Here is an 18,714-nt window from a genome sequence, read left to right on the forward strand (position 1 = left end):
ATCTTCCTACTTTGGGCCATGACACCAATAACGCTTCTTGACATTCATTCCTACCAGAACACCTGGCCTTGATCACACATACAGAACACAGATAAATGCTAAGCAAATACAGGACCACAAACTAAAAGTCCTAATATATACAAATGAAACTCTAAGATGTCAGACTCTGCATACAATACAACACCAGAGAAATAGAAACAAATGCATTTAAGAACATAAGAATTGCCATATTGGTACAGACCAAAGATCCATCAAGCCCAGTATCCTGTTTCCAACAGTAGCCAACCCAAGTCCCAAGTATCTAGCTAGATCCCAAGTAGTAAAATATATTTTGTGCTGCTTATCCTAGGAATAAGCAGTAGATTTCCCTAAGCCATCTTGATAATGGTACATGGACTTCCCATTTAGGACTTTATTGAAACCTTTTTAAAATCCCGCTAAGCTATGTGATTTCACCGCTTTCTCCGGCAAAGAATTCAAGAGTTTAATTATATGTTGTGTGAAGAAATATTTACTCCGGTTTGTTTTAAATCTATTACTTAGTAGCTTCATTGAGTTGCCCCTAGTCTTAGTATTTTTGGAAAGAGTCAACAAGTGATTCACATCTACCCTTTCCACGCCACTGTATTTTTATAGACCTCTTATCATATTGAAGGACCTTGACATGACCTTGAGTTTTTCCTTGACTTTAAGGCTGCTTTGTGTTTAATCTTACTTATCAGACTTCTCATATTTCAATCTGTATGAGCTACAAGCTATGTGCTGTAACCGTATCCTGTCTGTGTTGAAGACATTGTCATATATGTACTTTGCCCTCCTGGACATGTAACACTGAAACTGCAAGGCTTAAAAAGGTAGAAATGCTCCCCATAGGACAGCAGGAGCAGAACCCCTTGAACCAAAAGTAAATGCAGGCTTGTGAGAAATGTTAGAAAAACAGCAAATAAGAACTTTTAGCTAGCAAGCTGATGTCTAGTCAGGAAATGAATAAATGTCGCTGTACTTCCTGTTCTCTGCACTTCTAAAAGCTGCCAGTTTGGTGCTTGGAAGTCTGTTCTGCAATTGCTGAATAAAGAGACTATTTTCTTTCTTTAAGTCTCTGAGGTTTTGTGGCTGACCAAAGTGACCTTTCATTTGGCGCCCGAACAGAGACTTGAAGGTGTTTTGACCGCCAGCTACACTTGTGTCCGGTCTGAGAACTGACCTGTCTGCCAAGCTGGCTGATCTCCTCTTGAGATCGGTAGCACTTGGGACTTGGACTGGCTCAACTGATTACTCTAGTCCTGGTTCAAAGTGCAGGACCTGGTATCTGTCTGGTTCTGTTGTGGCCACCAATCTGGTAAGTGCAGAAATTGATCATTTCTGTCCCGGTTTCTTTTCCTTGTCTTAATAAGCAATATGATCAATTGTTGAAGTAGCAGGGAGGGATTCTAGGAACTGTTATTCTCTGACTGAAATACTGAGTTGAAGTTATTGTGTGTATTTGTCTGTGAGAGAGTGTTTTGAGACGTCCATGTGGACGAAGCGAGTGCGGACCTGTTAATACTGCGTTTCCCAAGTCCGGAGATGGGCAGGGCCAGGAATACAGGGAAGCATTTTTGTCCTCCATTACACGATGGGGGGAATCAGTCTACTTATGGGTATTCTCTGGATACAATGTTAGTTAATTTTAAGAAGGAATTTGGCTCCGATTATGAGACCACACTTAAGAAATCAACCCTCATTTGTCTATGCCAGTTAGAATGGCCAACATTCAGTGTGGGATGGCTCCCGTCTGGTTCTCTGAATGAGGCTGTAACCTGTCAGGTCTTTATTGTAATAGCCTACCCTAGGACTGGCTGTCCTGACTAATTCCCTTCTTGGCTTTTCCGTCCCATACCCAAGAAATGTCTGCCCAAGTTCTTGCTCGTAGGAACCCTGTCACTGACCATTGGCGCCATGGTCAAGTTCTTGCCTCTGATCCATCAAAGGCTATACTCAAAATATCCATTACCCACCTCCTTACTCGGAGACACCACCGCCAGTACCCAACCCTAATCCTGGTCCCCCTGTTCAACAATCTGTAGCCTCTCAGCCTGTATCTAATCTTGATCCTGCATCTCTCACTCAAGCCACAGCCCCCTCTGCTCAATCTCCGGCTAGCATCTCAATTCATGAAAGTATTTATCCGTCTCTGGACACCCTCTCCATTTCTGATGATTCCCCTATTAGCCACTGCCTAAGAACTGATTCCCCTTCGCTGATTCCCTTGAGAGGATGACCAAAACAGGAGACTTCTGATACTGACCATTCAGCCATATTCTGAATGACCCCAGGCCACTATTGACCTCATTACATCCATGACCCGCACACACCGCCCCACTTGATCAGACTGTCAGGGGTTGCTTCTAAGCCTCCTAAACAATGAAGAATGTAAACATGTCCTGCAGGACGCCCTTACGAGAACCCAGTCAGATACAGATGCAGCCAACCCCAACTGGATTGAGGAAGGGGAATGAGTAGCCCTCCAGCATACATAACTGGCCCCCTGCCCGACACTCTGAGCCCTGATCCTCCAAACGTCCCCCTTATACCACTGATTCCTCAAAACCAACCAGTCCCGACCTGATAGGACGGGACCCCGCAAGGACTTGGAACAGGATCAGTGGAAGAACGAATGTCCAAACAGACCCTGTACCCGCCAAACTAAAACTAAGGACCAGCCTACTATTGGTCTGGTATGCTTCCACTCTGACTCTGAAACTAAATACTGAGATGGACCAGCTCGCAGTGAGTATCAGGGACTTTCCGGATTGTTCCCAACTTACTCACTCGGCTCTCACGAGCCCCTGGTCAATGTCCGTATAGGGGAGCACGCCATCTCTATGCTGGTCGATACTGTTGCCCAGCATTCCATTCTGACCCGCCCTCTCAGCAAGTGTTCTTCCAAATCTATCTCTATCATGGGTGCAACTGGCTCCTCTGATTCTGTTCCTATCCTTGAACCTGTCTCAGTCCGCATTGGTGCCAATCTGTGCCACATTCTTTTGTATACATGCCCTCCTGACCTGTCCCCTTGCTTGGTCGGGACCAGCTCCAGCGCTTGGGAGCTACCATTCATCTCTCTTCTGGCTGTCTAACTATGGACCTCCCTTCTGCAAACCTCACCTCCCCATCTGACCGTTCATCTGTCCCCTCACCAAGCCTTCTTTGTTCCTTATTATCGGGACCTAACGCCGATAAATCCCCTCCTTCTGTACCTGCTTTTCTTGAGGACCTTGATCTGACTGTTTGGGCTGAGGTTGGGTCCACCAGACTAGCACGCAATATCCCACCCTTTGTCATTACCCTCAAAACTCCTGCTAATCCAGTCTCTATTAAGCAGTACCGTATACCTCAGTCTGCCCTCCAAGGAATATATGTCCACTTGTCTTGTTTACTAGACCGTGGATTTTTGGTTCCTTGTAAGTCTCCTTGGAATATCCCCCCCCTCCTCCCAGTCCTGAAAACTCAGTGACCTACCTGATTACCACCCTGTCCAGGATTTACGTGCTGTCAACCGTCTTGTAGAGGACATTTATCCTACCGTCCCTACTCCCTACACCCTGTTGGGGTTAGTTCCCCCCCAGGGCTACCCATTTTACTGTTCTGGATCTCAAGGACACCTCCTTTTGTTGTCAATTAGCCCCTTCCAGTCAGCCCATCTCTGCTTTCCAATGGGAAAATTCTTCTACTGGTCAAACCTCACAGGTTATCTGGACTCGTCTTCCTCTGGGGTTTAAAATTAGCCCCACCCTGTTCAGCACTGCCCTTGCCTTGGACCTTGCCCAGTTTGCCCCTTCATCTGATTCTCAAGTCTTCCAGTATGTTGATGATCTCCTCCTTTGTTCCCTCTCTGTCTCTGCCTGTCAGGAGGATACTAGGTCCCTCCTTCAGTTTCTCTTCCACTGTGGCTACCGTATGTCCCTTCTGAATGCTCAGTTGTGCCTTCCCTGTGTCACCTACCTTGGCTTTCACATCTCCCAGGGTACTCGATCCCTTACTCATGGGCCCCCTGCCCTCTGGTACTTCCGCCCAAGAAGCTGAGATGTATGCCTCACTTCTGCTCTGCGCCATTCTGTCTCTCAGTCCTGCAACATTTATACTGACTCCAAATATGCTTTCCTTACTTTGCATGCTCACAGGGCCATCTGGAAACACAGAGGTTTCATCACTGCCTCTGGTTGTCCATCATGCTCCCCTCATCCTTGACCTCCTTGAGGCCGTTAAATCGCCCTCCCGTGTTGCGGTTATGCACTGCCGAGCCCACCGCCGTGAGGCAATGCCCTTGCTGACTGCTCAGCCCAAGCTGCCAGCTTCTGCCCTCCTCCTTCGGCTCCTCTGTACACAATCATTCCTTTCCTGAATTCCCTTATACCCCAATACACTTCTCAGGAACAGACTTGGGCCCGCTCTCTGCCGGGCCAGTCTGTCCTGAAAGGGGGATGGATACTAATCTGCGCCAATCCAAGCGCTAATCCAGACCCACAGACTGATGCTCCAAAGTCTTCAAACGCAAACACAACGGGTACCCTCATATTCATTCCTCAACACCTGGCCCTCACGGTTGTCAGGAGATGCCACGACCTGGCGCACTCTGGAGAACCAGCTAACTAATCTGCCCTGGCCTGTCCTGCTGCCTTCTGTTCTTTACCACATCAGGTATACTCCATCAAAACTCACTAGACTGTCCCCGTTTGAGCTCATGTTTGGCCCATTTGGCCCAGCTTGAACCCTGATCCTGGTTCCTTTGCTACTTTTGGATCAGATCTCCTCCAGAGCCGGGTCCTTTCACTGTCCTGCTTTCTTCCCCTACAGCTATCAAGGTGTCCAGACACAAAGCTTGGTTCCACTACAGCAAGATTAAGCTAGCAGCTGCTTGACAACTCACCCTGGGCAACACTGACCTTCAACTGAAGATCTCTAAAACTTCAAAATTGTTCTGAATATTTACTACTGTGCTTAGTAGGTGTTCTGCATAAAACTTTATGAGTGCTCAAGTGTAACTGACAGCCTGGGGCTTATCACTGCTTTCATCTAGTGCCTTGAGTATAACTGTTAGAGTTTTTTAAAGTTGTGCTTGAAAGACCTGGGTCAGCATTGTAAACACCTCTTGTCCTATATATCTGATTTATGTTTTGCACTCACAGTATTGTTTCCTTCTTCTATATTTCTTTTCCATTGTATTAGGAGGGCAGTCACTGTCCTTTACCCCTTGTAAACCGTGCCTTTTTCAGGTCCATAAGGGGGATAAGGAAGAACTGGCCCTCCTATATCGTACCCAATTTAAGTGCCCCTCAGCTCCTTTGCCCGATCTTTGCTTACATGATGGAGTTAAGTACAGAAAGTGTCAAACGTCAGAGGGTATTATCTGTTTCCAACCTACTGGTGATGAAGTTGAAAAGTGGGCAGAAATCCGCATTGATAATGCTGAGGGCCCACTCATAAACCAGACTCTTATTGTAGACCCTACTTGCCCAGTGTCTTTGTATTTTGATGCATGTCTGTTATTTGATGTTGCTCAAGGTCATGGTACTGCCCCTAATACAGTTTTGTGTGGCTCCCTAGACTGGCAGCGTTATTATACTAAATGTGCTAAGTATGCATGTCTTTTCAACCAAATGTCCTTTAAGAAGTGCCCATATGAGGAACGGTTTATCAACGGAGGAGCCTGTCCTGAGTGAAAATGTGTCTCGTGGGCCACCTACAAGAACCCACACAAATACCCCCTCTGCCACCCTTACTATGAGCCCTGACCTCGGCCCTCTGTGTACTTCCAGCCACTGTAACCCTATGATCTTTACTATCAATGACCCTCAGACCTGGAATAATTGGATCCAATCTGTGTCCTATCTCGGCACATTTGGATACACTCCAGGCTGAATAGGATTTTATATTGGTGGTAAAGGGCTAGACCAGTGGTTCCCAAACCTGTCCTGGAGATCGCCAGCCAGTCAGGTTTTCAAGATATCCCTAATGAATATGCATGAGAGAGATTTGCATACCTGTCACTTCCATTATATGCAAATCTCTCTCATGCATATTCATTAGGGATATCTTGAAAACCTGACTGGCTGGGGGTCCCCCAGGACAGGTTTGGGAACCACTGGGCTAGACCCAGGCACTGTTATATCTGTTCATATTGTATCCTGCCCCGTGCTCCTGTCCATCACCCTGTTTTATGAAAACATGAAAGTAGATATGGATATTCCTGTAATCACTAGAAATCTGTTTATACAGTTTGCTGTGACTACAGGCCAGACTCTTAGCGTTAGCAATTGTTTTGTATGTGGAGGGACTGGTATGGGAGAACAATGGCCATGGGAGGCAAAGCAGCTGGACATGTTAAACCTGACTTCACAGAACCTCACTTTCACGTCAGTTCCATAACCTCCATGCTGGGCGTTACGGACTTTCATTATTGCTTCCCACTTTCTTCAACACATTGGACCCCTCTTCAACGTCCAGGTTGGATACCTCAAGTGTTCTTCTGGTCCTTAATCACCTCCACTGTTGCCTGGGATCCTTGGACTTTCAACAGTACTTTCAATCTGCCAGGCCAACCCCTTCAAACACTGCTCAATGGAACTTCCTATGACCGATGACCAGCTCCTGATGTTCAATATTGGCTCTGCGGCCTGTTTGCTTACTTGTGGCTGCCTGCTAACTGGACTGGTGCATGTGTACTTGGAATGATCCATCCCAGCTTCTTCCTGCTACCGCTGTCCGTTGGCGAACGCCTGGGAGCCCCTGTGTTTGACATTAGGGGTAGCCAAAAGCGGTCAACACTCACCAACCCATTCCAGATCGGAAAATGGGGTGAGGACTGGCCTTGTGAATGGATTATTGCTGCTTAAGGACCTGCTACATGGGCCGAAGATGGCTCCTGGGGTTATCGGACCCCTATCTACATGCTCAACTGCATAATTTGCTTGCAGGCTGTTCTTGAACTAATTATCAACGAGACTGCTCGTGCCCTGTTCACCCTTAGCAAGGGCAACGCTGCCATTTACCAGGGCCGCTTAGCCCTTGACTACTTGCTGGCGGCGGAAGGTGGCGTCTGTGGCAAGTTCAACCTCGCCAATTGCTGCCTTGAACTTGATGATGATGGTAAAGTTATCGAGGATGTTGTGGACTGCCTCACCAAACTGGGCTCATGTTCCTGTCCAGACCTGGCGTGGCCTCACTGCTGACTGGCTCTCTAGCACCTTCGGCTCCTGGTTACCTTCTGGCTCTGCTCTGAAGACCATCCTACTTATTGCCACTCTGTCCTCTGTACTCTTTTGCTGCCTTGGCCTTTGCCCTCTCCCAGTACCAACCAGTCCCTACCATAGACCCTGACCCCTCTTCTCCTTGAACTGTGTCAGGCTTGTCTGTTCCTTCGGCCGACTAACCTGAAAGGGGAAAATGAAAGACCTTCACATGACTTTGAGTTTTCCCCTTGACTTTAAGGCTGCTTTGTGTTTAATCTTACTTATCAGACTTCTCATATTTCAATCTACCTGAGCTACAAGCTATGTGCTGTAACCGCATCCTGTCTGTGTTGAAGACATTGCCATATATGTACTTTGCCCTCCTGGACATGTAACACTGAAATTGCAAGGCTTAAAAAGGTAGAAATGCTCCCCATAGGACATTAGGAGCAGAACCCCTTGACCCAATAGTAAATGCAGGCTTGTGAGAGATGTTAGAAAACCAGCAAATAAGAACTTTTAGCTAGCAAGCTGATGTCTAGTCAGGAAATGAATAAATGTCGCTGTATTTCCTGTTCTCTGCACTTCTAAAAGCTGCCAGCTTGGTGCTTGGAAGTCTGTTCTGCAATTGCTGAATAAAGAGCCTGTTTTCTTTCTTTAAGTCTCTGAGGTTTTGTGGCTGACCAAAGTGACCTTTCAATATCACCCCTGAGCTGTCTCTTCTCCAAGCTGAAAAGACCTAGCTGCTTTAGTCTTTCCTCATAGGGAAGTCATTGCCCTTCTCTGTACCTTTTCTAATTCCGCTATATCTTTTTTGAGAGATACAGCAACTAGAATTGCATACAGTATTCAAGGTGAAACCATACCATAGAGTGATACAAGGGCATTATAACATTTTCATCTTTGTTTTCCATTCCTTTCCTGATAATTCCTAACATTCTATTTGCTTTTTTAGTTTTCTTCCTGAACAGTATAAAATATAGACAGCAGACGTAAAGTCTCAAAAGTGACATATTTCAAGAAACAGTAAAATCTTGGATTGCAAGTATCTTGGTTTGCTAGTGTTTTGCAAGACAAGCAAAACATTTTATTAAATTTTAACTTGATATACAAGCAATGTCTTGCAATACTAGAACATACAGTATACATACATCACAATTGAGCCGATGGTTCTTCTCTCTGACGCTACAAGAGTGTAGTGACTGTTCTAAATACTTATAGTACTTTGTATTCAAGTTTTTGGGTTGTGGAACGAATCGTCCGAGTCACCATTATTACTTAGGGGGAAACTGAACTCTTAAATTTCTTAAAAGATCAGATTCCACATGTGACCCTTGAGGGAAGGAATGCTGGCCTAGTGCCTAACTCTCAGTAAACCTGGTTCTAGGAGGGAGGTTGTAGAGGATCTGCATTAAAGATAGTTTTCAGAGCAACCTGTGAGCTATCTGCCTCTGCCCATCCCTAGGCTCAAATTACTCTTATACTACTTCTAAATTGCCCATCACATTTCTCCAGCTGATCTTAACAAGGACAATTTGCACAAACATGAAACACCTAACCCGCAACCCTCTCACCAGATCTGGAAACTCACCCTTTTCCCCACACCTGAAGAGGTACTGAGAGGATCTGCTCTGCTGAGAAAATAAAAAATACATCCCTTGGAACATTTTGTCTGGTGATATTCAAACTTGGGGAAAGGTAAACTTGAGTTTTGGTGAGTTATATTTTTGTAGCTCTCTTTTTAGTTCTGCAAAATCAGTCAGGCAGTTATGTAGGCTTTAGAGTCTGTAAGAGAAGGAGGGAAGAGGACATTCTCCTTCTGAGAGGAGAAAAGCAGAAGACATATTTTTGGGTAAGTATACATTATTTTGCTCTGAGCTTTGATACGTTAGCTTAAAGAGGTTAATTAGCTCAATCATAAGATGCAGACTGTAGTCCAGCAGCAAGAGGTCTTTTGCATTGAGTGTCTCATGTATGACTTTCTCCCGGTTGGAGAGAAGTTATATGTGTGTGCTCGCTGCAAAGAGCTCCTAACTCTCAGAGAACAAGTACGTTCCCTTGAGGCTAGAGTAGCAGACTTGGAGGAGCTGAGGGAGACAGAGAAGTACATAGAGAAGAGCTACTGGGATGTTGTAGAGAAGTCTCACCTCCAGTCTGGTAGCCCTTGTGCTGCCTTGGAGAGAGGTCTCCTAAAAGAGCATCACCCTGGTGAAATAGAAAATAATCCTGTAGCTAGGACCCGCCCACCAGGGGATGCAATATCCTCTCACACCAAGGATGAGTCTCCAGGGGCTTCTGCCCAGAAGGGAAAAGTTAGGACAGTGGTTGTAGTTGGTGATTCGATTATTAGGCATGTAGATAGCTAGGTGACTGATGGGCATGAGGATCGCCTGGTCACTTACCTGCCTGGTGTGAAGATGGCGGATTATAGATAGTGCTGGGGAGGAGATAGCTGTCCTGGTACATGTAGGTACCAATGACATAGGAAAATGTGGGAGGGAGGTTCTGGAAGCCAAATTTAGGCTCTTAGGTAGAAAGTTGAAATCCAGATCCTCCAGGGTTGCATTTTCAGAAATGCTCCCAGTTCCATGTGCAGGACCCAAGTGGCAGGTAGAACTCCAAAGTCTCAATGCGTGGTTTAGACAATAGTGCAGGGATGAGGGTTTTCGATTTGTTAGGAACTGTGCAACCTTCTGGGAAAGGGGGAGCTTGTTCCAAAAGGACGGACTCCACCTTAACTGGAATGGAATCAGGCTGCTGGATCTAACATTTAAAAAGGAGATAAAGCAGCTTTTAAACTGAGATGTGGGGGAAAGCCGACAGTTGCCCGGGAGCGGATGGTTTGGTGTGAGGTATCCTTGGAGGATACTATTGAAACAGGATATTTAGGGAGTCCCGGTAGAGAGGTTCCGATAATGGTAAAAGAAAGCCAGGAGGGTTTAATAGGAAGGCAGAGTAAAAGACTCAAATTTTCCCTGTCTTCTCAGCAGCCTGTAGTTGCAAGGAAAAAACACAATTTAAAGTGTCTGTATGCAAATGCTAGAAGCCTAAAAAATAAAATAGGAGAGTTACAATATACACTTCTCCCTCCGTATTCGCTGTGAAGGGGATTAAGAGAACTGTAAATACAGAAAACCCGCGAATAACTTTTTCATATGTTATTCGCTGTTTTCTATTATAACCCATCGTGAATATAGTGAAGCCGCAAATAACATGGTGGGAGACCTGACCTGTTCCTGAAGGAGAGGCAAAACACGGTGAAGAAAGTACTTGGAATCAGCGATTTCTCTATGCAAGCTGATGTAATTTTGGGGGAGGAGCCAGCAAGCTAAAAAAAGTTATTTAATCGAAACCGCGAATGCTGAAACTGTGAATATGGAGGGAGAAGTGTATAGTGCTGAATGATGAGATAGATATAATAGGCATCTCAGAGACCTGGAAGAAGGAGGACAATCAGTGGGACACTGTGTTACCAGGGTACAAATTATATCGCAAGGATAGAGTGGATCAAATTGGAGGGGGGGGGAGGTTGCGCTATGTGTTAAAGAGAGAATTGAATCAAATCAAATAAACATTCTGCATGACATAGATAGCAGTGTGGAATCCTTATGGATAGAAATTCCATGTGTGAAGGGAAGGAATATAAAGGTTGGGTTATACTACCGTCCCCCAGGACAAAATGAGCAGACAGATGAAGAAATGTTTTCAGAGATTAGGAAAGTTGGAGAAATGGGCAACACTATAATAATGGGTGATTTCAATTACCCCAACATTGAATGGTTAAATATTATATCGGGGAGTGCTAGGGAGGTAAAATTCCTAGATGTCATAAATGATGGCTTCTTGGAGCAAGTGGTCCGGGAACTAACAAGAGGGGGTGCTATTTTAGATTTGGTCCTTAGTGGAATGCAAGACATAGTATTGAGTTAACTGTGTTGGGTCCGCTGGGAAACAGTGATCATAACGTGATCGAATTTGAGCTGATACCGGAAGTATTATCGCAAAAGAAATCTACTGTATGGGTGTTTAATTTTCGAAAGGGCGACTATGATAAAATGAGGAAAATGATTAAAAAGAAGCTAAAAGGATCGGTTGCCAAGGTTAGAACTGTAAACCAGGCGTGGATGTTATTTAAAAAATACCGTCGTGGAAGCCCAGACCAGATGTATTCCACGTATCAGCAAAGGTGGAAAGAAGAGGAAATGAGAGCTTGCATGGTTAAAAGGTGAAGTGAAAGAGGCTATTAGAGCCAAAAAACATCCTTTAAAGAATGGAAAAAAAGATCCGAATGAAGAAAATAAGAACTAACACAAGCACTGGCAAGTAGATGCAAAGCATTGATAAAAACAGCTAAGAAAGAATTTGAAGAGAAGCTTGCAAAAGAGGCAAAAGCTGATAGCAATTTTTTTAGTTACATCAGGAGAAGAAAACCTGTGAGGGAATCTTTGGGACCGTTGGATGACCTCCTTGGGTGAAAGGGTTGCTCAGGGAGGATAAGGCCATAGCAGAAAGACTGAATTAATTATTTGCTTTTGGTCTTTACAAAAGAAGATGTAAGAGATCTACCTTAACTGGAAATGGTTTTCAAGGGAGATGATGCGGAGGAACTGAAAGAAATCTCGGTGAATCTGGAAGATGTACTCAGCCAAATCGACAAGTTAAAAGGTAATAAATAGCCTGGACCGGATGGTATACATCCCAGGGTATTAAAAGAACTCAAACATGAAATTGCTGACCTGCTGTTAGTGATCTGTAACCTGTTGCTAAAATTGTCTGTAGTACCTGAAGATTGGAGGATAGCCAATGTTACACCGATTTTTAAAAAGGGCTCCATGAGCAAAATGGTAGAAACGATTATAAAAAATAAAATTGTGGAACACGTAGACAAACATGATTTAATGAGACAGAGGGAGATCTTGCCTCACAAATTTGCTTTATTTCTTTGAAGGTGTGAATAAACATGTGGATAAAGGTGAGCCGATTGATATAGTGTATCTAGATTTTCAGAAAGCTTTTGATAAAGTTCCTCACGAGAGGCTCCTGAGAAAATTAAAGAGTCATGGGATAGGTGGCAAAGTTCAGTTGTGGATAAGGAATTGGTTATCAGATAGAAAACAGAGGGTAGGGATAAATGGTCATTTTTCTCAATGGAGGAGAGTAAACAGTGGAGTGCTGTAGGGGTTTGTACTAGGACCGATGCTATTTAACTTATTTATAAATGATCTGGAAATTGGAACAACGAGTGAGGTGATTAAATTTGCAGATGACACTAAACTGTTAAAAGTTGTTAAAATGCATGTGGACTGTGAAAAACTGCAGGAAGACCTTAGGAAATTGGAAGACTGGGCATCCAAATGGCAGATGAAATTTAATGTGGACAAATGCAAAGTGATACACATTGGGAAGAATAACCTGAATCACAGTAATCAGATGCTAAGGTCCACCTTGGGGGATAGTGCCCAAGAAAAGGATCTGGGTATCATTGCAGACAATACAATGAAACCTTCCGGCCAATGTGCTGTGGCAGCAGTCAAAAAAGCAAACAGGATGCTGGGAATTATTAAAAAAAGGATGGTTAACAAGACTAAGAATGTCACAATGCCCCTGTATTGTTCCATGGTACGACCTCATTTGGAGTATTGCGTTCAATTCTGGTCTCCTTATCTTAAGAAAGATATAGTGGCGCTAGAAAAGGTTCACAGAAGAGCGGCCAAGATGGTAAAGGAGATAGAACTCCTCTCGTATGAGGAAAGACTAAAACGGTTAGGGTTCTTCAGCTTGGAAAAGAGATGGCTGAGGGGAGATATGATTGAAGTCTACAAAATCCTGAGTGGAATAAAATGGGTACAAGCGGATCGATTTTTCGCTCCATCAAAAATTACAAAGACTAGGGGACACTCGATGAAGTTACACGGAAATACTTTTAAAACCAATAGGAGGAAATTTTTTTCCACTCAGAGAATAGTTAAGCTCTGGAATGCATTGCCCGAGGATGTGGTAAGAGCAGATAGCGTAGCTGGTTTTAAAAAAGGTTTGAACAAGTTCCATAGTCTGTTATTGAAAAAGACATGGGGGAAGCCACTGCTTGCCCTATATTGGTAGCATGGAATATTGCTACACCTTGGGTTTTGGCCAGGTACTAGTGACCTGGATTGGCCACCGTGAGAACGAGCTACTAGGCTTGCTAGACCATTGGTCTGACACAGTAAGGCTATTCTTATGTTCTTAAATTCGCTTTGATATACGAGTGCTTTGGATTACAAGCATGCTTCTGGAACAAACTGTACTTCAAAACACTGCAGCTAAATTGATTTTTCATTTGAACAAATTAGACAAAGCTGTTCCTGCCTTGATTTGTTTACACTGGTTGCTTTTGCAGGTTTAAACTATTATTATTAGCTTTCAACTAGCATGTCTGATATACACAAGTTTTGAAGTGTCAAGCCTAATATATTTAATTGGCCTGTTTTCATTTCATAATAGTACTAGGTCAACTAGAGTTCACTATAAGAAGGTACTAGAGAACTCAGTTTATTACTAACCTATTGAAATCTTGTGTTCTTTACTAAAGGAATTAAGAAACCAGAATTCCTACTATTCCTTTTGGAAATGCTTGAAGACATATTTATTTAGGAAATTGTAAAATATACTGTATATAAAACCAAAAAGGAAAGAAAACAAAAATATAAAAAGACAAATGTGGATCTCACGGGGAAGTTGTGATAGCTTTAAAACAAACGTTTTTTAAAGCACACCTTCTGAAGTAAGACTGCTCTCTGCCCTCCAAATGCCCCAGGAGCCAGGGTAAGTGTAATGAGGGTATCCACCCAATATCGTCCTATTCAGTAGCAACCCATTGTTTACAATGTTGGGTTTGCCACTCAGTAAGAGCCTACAATTGAGCAACCCTGATATTTCACCACATTAGGGAGAACAAACCCACCTCTCCCTTGCTCAAAAAAAGAACCCTAAGGCTCACCCAAGGACATCTATTAGCCCAAATAAATTTAGAAATTCTCTGCTGTAAACCGTACAAAACTGACTGGTTCACCCATATTGGTAGGGAGTGAAAAATAAACAAAAGTTGTGGAAGAATCATCATCTTCACCACTTCTATACGCCCTATCCAAGAGAAATACATCTCCTCTCACCTATCCAGATCTTTGCTTATTCAATGAAATAAGGGAATATAGTTCAAATCATAAAGATTGGCACCCAAAGGCCCAAAATAGACACCCAAGTGCCCAAACAAAAAGGAAAAGGCGCACGTAGTGCCTCTTTAGTAGCCTACTATAGAGGCCACTATAGCAAATTAATGTTCAACAGCTCAGATTTACTCAAGTTAACCTTAAAGCCTGAAACACCTCCAAGGGCAGTCATCTCTCCCAATATCACTGTTAAAGAAGTTATCGAGTCCTGAATAGTGAACAAGAGATCATCAGCAAACAAACTCAACTTATATTGCATTCTCAGAGAATGCAACTTGGATTGCATTCTCAGAGATCCTGCCTGTACCGAGAGCAGATGCAAAGAGACAAGCAGACCTCCAGGCTGTGAATGCATGGTTGAGGAGATGGTGCCAGGAGGAGGGCTTCCACTTTGTGAGGAACTGGACGTCCTTCTGGGGAAAGAGTAAACTCTACCGGCGGGACGGACTGCACCTGAGCACAGCGGGAACCAGACTACTGGCAGCCAATGTGAGAAAGGAGATCGAGAGGGCTTTAAACTAAGGAGAGGGGGAAAGCCGACAGCTGATCTGATGTTGACGCTTCGGACAACGGTATCCAGAACAGATGCTGAATGGGATGATTGCAAGAAGGAAGTAGAGAGACCGGTGGACCTTATGATCAGACAGCGAGGGAAACATCAGGTAAAGGGAGCTTGCTGGGAGGAGACTAAGGGGCATGGAGACACAAGGGGACTAGGTGGCACGAGGGCGAAAGCTGAGGGCAATATAGGGGTGCCACAAGGCGAAGGGGATCAAACTGAGGCTCAAGGGATGATAGCCCAAGAGGGGGCAGGTAGGGCTAGAAAACCCAGAGGAAAAGCGGGGAAGTGGGGTGGCGGAAAAGTGGGGAAGCCGAAAGCTACGAGGGTAAAGGCTGATGGCAAAGCAGAAGCAGAATGTCACGCCTATCTTTAAGAAGGGATCAAGGGGTAACCCGGGAAACTACAGGCCTGTGAGCTTGACCTCGGTTCCAGGGAAGATGATGGAAGCAATGGTAAAGGACGCAATATGCGAATACATAGAAAACAATGGACAACTGAAGGCGAGCCAACATGGCTTCTGCAAGGGAAGGTCATGCCTCACGAACTTGCTGTACTTCTTTGAGGGAATAAACAGCCAGATGGATAAGGGGGAATCCATAGACATCATTTACCTTGACTTCCAAAAAGCCTTCGACAAGGTACCTCACAAACGGCTACTTAAAAAGCTGTGGTACCACGGGGTACAAGGGGATATCTACCGATGGATCAAACACTGGTTGGCGGGCAGGAAGCAGAGGGTTGGAGTAAAAGGCCAATACTCAGACTGGCAATGGGTCACGAGCGGAGTTCCGCAGGGGTCAGTGCTGGGACCTCTACTGTTCAATATATTTATTAACGATCTGGAGGCAGGGACAAAATGTGAGGTTATCAAATTTGCTGACGACACCAAACTCTGCAGCAGGGTTAGAAACACGGAAGACTGTGAAGACCTGCAAAGGGACCTAACGAAACTGGAAGACTGGGCAAAAAAGTGGCAAATGAGTTTTAACGTAGAAAAATGCAAGGTCATGCATGTAGGGAAAAAGAACCCGATGTTCAGCTACAAAATGGGGGGAACCCTGCTAGGGGTGAGTAACCTTGAAAGGGACCTGGGGGTGATGGTCGACACATCACTGAAACCATCGGCGCAATGTGCGACAGCCTCAAAGAAAGCAAACAGAATGCTGGGCATCATCAAAAAAGGTATTACAACCAGGACGAAGGAAGTCATCATGCCGCTGTATCGCGCAATGGTGCGCCCGCACCTGGAGTACTGTGTTCAATACTGGTCACCGTACCTCAAGAAGGACATGGCGGTACTCGAGGGAGTGCAGAGGAGGGCGACTAAACTAATAAATGGTATGGAAAATTTTTCATACGCTGACAGGTTAAAAATGCTGGGGCTGTTCTCCCTGGAGAAGAGGAGACTTAGAGGGGACATGATAGAAACCTTCAAAATCCTTAAGGGCATAGAGAGAGTAAATAAGGACAGATTCTTCAAACTGAGGGGAGCCACAAGCACTAGGGGTCACTCGGAGAAATTGAAAGGGGACAGGTTTAGAACAAATGCTAGAAAATTCTTTTTTACGCAGAGGGTGGTGGACACATGGAACGCGCTTCCGGAGGAAGTGATAGGCCAGAACTCTGTACAGGGGTTCAAGAAGGGTTTGGATAGGTTCCTGGAGGATAAAGGGATAGAGGGGTACAGATAGAACTTGAGGTAGGTTATAAAAGTGGTCAGAAACCACTTCACAGGTCGCAGACCTGATGGGCCGCCGCGGGAGCGGACCGCTGGGCGAGATGGACCTCGGTCTGACCCAGTGGAGGCAACTTCTTATGTTCTTATGTTCACAGGAAACAGGAGAACTGCCCATAATTCAAGGGGAGGCGGCCCAGGTAAATGCGGAGATGGAGGAAAAACGACGGGACCTGCGGTGCTTATACGCAAATGCAAGAAGCCTCATGGCCAAGATGGGTGAACTAGAGGTCATGGCCAAAGGGGAGGACCTGGATATAATTGGAATTACAGAAACATGGTGGACAGAGGAGAATCAATGGGATGTGGCGCTGCCGGGGTACAAGCTCTACAGGAGGGACAGGACCCACAAAAAGGGGGGAGGCATAGCAATATATGTAAAGGACTCTATCTACTCGGTCGGGATGGATATGGCAACGAAGGCAGAGGGGCTGGAATCACTATGGATCAAATTGCCGGGAAACAAGGGTGCAGGCATAAAACTGGGGCTGTACTATCGCCCACCTGGTACGCCAGAAGGAGTCGGACACGACTTGGAATCTGAACTGAGACAGGAATGCGGGACTGGAAGTGTAACAGTGATGGGGGACTTCAACTACCCGGGGATAGACTGGAGTACGGGTCACTCCAACTGCACTAGGGAAACAGGATTTGTAGAAGCTGTGAGGGACTGCTTCATGGAGCAACTAGTCAGGGAACCGACGCGAGGGGGTGCTACTCTTGACCTCATCCTAAACGGATTAGGGGGGCCTGCAAGAGAGGTAGAAGTGGGAGGACCACTAGGCAACAGTGACCACAACACGATCAGATTCACATTAGAAAGGGGGACACCCATAGTAAGGAGGACCGCAACAACTGCGCTCAACTTCAGTAAAGGGAACTATGTTGCTATGAGGAAAATGGTGGGGAGGAAGCTCAGAAACATCTTTAGGATGGAGACTGTAGGAAGCGCCTGGACCCTATTCAGGGACACCCTGCAGGAAGCACAAAGAATGTTCGTCCCCAGTTTCAGGAAAGGCTGCAAGAACAAGCGGTCAAAGGACCCGGTTTGGATGTCAACAGAAGTAAAGAGGGCAATAAATGACAAAAAAGTATCCTTCCGGAGATGGAAAAAGGATCCAACGGAGGAAAATCACCAGACGCACAGGAAATGCCAAAAGGAATGCCACCGAGAGGTTAGAAAAGCAAAAGGGAAATACGAAGAGGGGCTGGCCAGGGAGGCGAAAAACTTCAAGGCATTCTTCAGTTACGTTAAGGGGAAGCGACCAGCGAGAGAGGAGGTGGGGCCGTTGGACGATGGGGATAGGAAGGGAGCGATTAAGGAGGATAAAGAGGTAGCTGAGAGGTTGAACACGTTCTTCTCATCGGTTTTCACGAGAGAAGACACATCTATTATACCGGACTCAGAGGAGCTCATGAGTGGGGAACAGGCTGAAAAATTGGAGCACATAGAGGTAAGTAAGGAGGATGTCCTCAAACAGATAGACAGGTTAAAATGCAGCAAATCACCGGGCCCGGACGGGATCCACCCAAGGGTTCTGAAGGAACTAAGACAAGAAATAGCGGGCACAATCCAACATGTTTGCAACCTATCCTTGAAAACTGGAGAGGTACCAGAGTACTGGAAATTGGCAAATGTCACACCCATCTTCAAAAAGGGATCGAGGGGTGACCCCGGGAACTACAGGCCGGTGAGCCTGACTTCAATAATAGGGAAAATGGTGGAAGCTATGATCAAGGATGGCATTTGCGAGCACATCGAGAGAAATGACCTACTGAGAACAAGCCAGCACGGATTCTGTAAGGGAAGGTCATGCCTAACAAACCTTCTGTACTTCTTTGAGGGAATAAGCAGTCGGGTGGACAATGGGGAACCCATAGACATCATTTACCTCAATTTTCAAAAGGCTTTCGACAAGGTGCCACATGAAAGGCTGCTTAGGAAGCTGTGGAACCACGGGGTGGGAGGGGATGTGCACAGATGGATCTGGTTGTCGG

General features: G+C 45.2%; 1 protein-coding gene across 3 annotated transcripts in view; it reads right to left on the bottom strand.

Annotated features, from left to right (window-relative positions):
* Nucleotides 1–18,714, bottom strand: part of ADCY2 (adenylate cyclase 2) — a 1,055,565-nt gene that overhangs the window by 127,578 nt on the left and 909,273 nt on the right. The window lies entirely within an intron of this gene.

This window comes from Geotrypetes seraphini, chromosome 2, assembly GCF_902459505.1.
Source record: "Geotrypetes seraphini chromosome 2, aGeoSer1.1, whole genome shotgun sequence".
In the NCBI taxonomy this organism is placed as follows: Eukaryota; Metazoa; Chordata; class Amphibia; order Gymnophiona; family Dermophiidae; genus Geotrypetes; species Geotrypetes seraphini.